Raw genomic sequence first — 2,732 nt, 5'->3', positions numbered from 1 at the left:
CGAGAGGCAGCACCGTCCCTGCTATACGAAAGCCCCATCCAGCCCTGTGCCACCCGGGGGGTTCCAGGGTGCTGAGATGGCTGACGTTTTGCTCCGCTCACGACGGTCACCGCACCACGCAAGAACAGGCCAAAAACTGGCCAAAACAGCCCAAAAACGGGCCAAAACTGGCCATTTTTGGCTGCGCGAGCGAGCGGCGAGCGGCGAACAGCGAGCGAAGCGAGAGGCAGCACCGTCCCTGCTATACGAAAGCCCCATCCAGCCCTGTGCCACCCGGGGGGTTCCAGGGTGCTGAGATGGCTGACGTTTTGCTCCGCTCTCGACGGTCACCGCGCAATGCAAGAACAGGCCAAAAACTGGCCAAAACGGCCCAAAAACGGGCCAAAACTGGCCATTTTTGGCTGCACGAGCGGCGAGCGGCGGACAGCGAGCGAAGCGAGAGGCAGCACCGTCCCTGCTATACGAAAGCCCCATCCAGCCCTGTGCCACCCGGGGGGTTCCAGGGTGCTGAGATGGCTGACGTTTTGCTCCGCTCTCGACGGTCACCGCGCAATGCAAGAACAGGCCAAAAACTGGCCAAAACGGCCCAAAAACGGGCCAAAACTGGCCATTTTTGGCTGCGCGAGCGAGCGGCGAGCGGCGGACAGCGAGCGAAGCGAGAGGCAGCACCGTCCCTGCTATACGAAAGCCCCATCCAGCCCTGTGCCACCCGGGGGGTTCCAGGGTGCTGAGATGGCTGACGTTTTGCTCCGCTCTCGACGGTCACCGCGCAATGCAAGAACAGGCCAAAAACTGGCCAAAACGGCCCAAAAACGGGCCAAAACTGGCCATTTTTGGCTGCACGAGCGAGCGGCGAGCGGCGGACAGCGAGCGAAGCGAGAGGCAGCACCGTCCCTGCTATACGAAAGCCCCATCCAGCCCTGTGCCACCCGGGGGGTTCCAGGGTGCTGAGATGGCTGACGTTTTGCTCCGCTCTCGACGGTCACCGCGCAATGCAAGAACAGGCCAAAAACTGGCCAAAACGGCCCAAAAACGGGCCAAAACTGGCCATTTTTGGCTGCACGAGCGAGCGGCGAGCGGCGGACAGCGAGCGAAGCGAGAGGCAGCACCGTCCCTGCTATACGAAAGCCCCATCCAGCCCTGTGCCACCCGGGGGGTTCCAGGGTGCTGAGATGGCTGACGTTTTGCTCCGCTCTCGACGGTCACCGCGCAATGCAAGAACAGGCCAAAAACTGGCCAAAACGGCCCAAAAACGGGCCAAAACTGGCCATTTTTGGCTGCACGAGCGAGCGGCGAGCGGCGGACAGCGAGCGAAGCGAGAGGCAGCACCGTCCCTGCTATACGAAAGCCCCATCCAGCCCTGTGCCACCCGGGGGGTTCCAGGGTGCTGAGATGGCTGACGTTTTGCTCCGCTCTCGACGGTCACCGCGCAATGCAAGAACAGGCCAAAAACTGGCCAAAACGGCCCAAAAACGGGCCAAAACTGGCCATTTTTGGCTGCGCGAGCGAGCGGCGAGCGGCGGACAGCGAGCGAAGCGAGAGGCAGCACCGTCCCTGCTATACGAAAGCCCCATCCAGCCCTGTGCCACCCGGGGGGTTCCAGGGTGCTGAGATGGCTGACGTTTTGCTCCGCTCTCGACGGTCACCGCGCAATGCAAGAACAGGCCAAAAACTGGCCAAAACGGCCCAAAAACGGGCCAAAACTGGCCATTTTTGGCTGCACGAGCGAGCGGCGAGCGGCGGACAGCGAGCGAAGCGAGAGGCAGCACCGTCCCTGCTATACGAAAGCCCCATCCAGCCCTGTGCCACCCGGGGGGTTCCAGGGTGCTGAGATGGCTGACGTTTTGCTCCGCTCTCGACGGTCACCGCGCAATGCAAGAACAGGCCAAAAACTGGCCAAAACGGCCCAAAAACGGGCCAAAACTGGCCATTTTTGGCTGCACGAGCGAGCGGCGAGCGGCGGACAGCGAGCGAAGCGAGAGGCAGCACCGTCCCTGCTATACGAAAGCCCCATCCAGCCCTGTGCCACCCGGGGGGTTCCAGGGTGCTGAGATGGCTGACGTTTTGCTCCGCTCTCGACGGTCACCGCGCAATGCAAGAACAGGCCAAAAACTGGCCAAAACGGCCCAAAAACGGGCCAAAACTGGCCATTTTTGGCTGCACGAGCGAGCGGCGAGCGGCGGACAGCGAGCGAAGCGAGAGGCAGCACCGTCCCTGCTATACGAAAGCCCCATCCAGCCCTGTGCCACCCGGGGGGTTCCAGGGTGCTGAGATGGCTGACGTTTTGCTCCGCTCTCGACGGTCACCGCGCAATGCAAGAACAGGCCAAAAACTGGCCAAAACGGCCCAAAAACGGGCCAAAACTGGCCATTTTTGGCTGCGCGAGCGAGCGGCGAGCGGCGGACAGCGAGCGAAGCGAGAGGCAGCACCGTCCCTGCTATACGAAAGCCCCATCCAGCCCTGTGCCACCCGGGGGGTTCCAGGGTGCTGAGATGGCTGACGTTTTGCTCCGCTCTCGACGGTCACCGCGCAATGCAAGAACAGGCCAAAAACTGGCCAAAACGGCCCAAAAACGGGCCAAAACTGGCCATTTTTGGCTGCACGAGCGAGCGGCGAGCGGCGGACAGCGAGCGAAGCGAGAGGCAGCACCGTCCCTGCTATACGAAAGCCCCATCCAGCCCTGTGCCACCCGGGGGGTTCCAGGGTGCTGAGATGGCTGACGTTTTGCTCCG

This window comes from Musa acuminata, unplaced genomic scaffold, assembly GCF_036884655.1.
Source record: "Musa acuminata AAA Group cultivar baxijiao unplaced genomic scaffold, Cavendish_Baxijiao_AAA HiC_scaffold_126, whole genome shotgun sequence".
Lineage (NCBI taxonomy): Eukaryota > Viridiplantae > Streptophyta > Magnoliopsida > Zingiberales > Musaceae > Musa > Musa acuminata.
Note: the sequence above shows the minus strand (reverse complement) of the source record.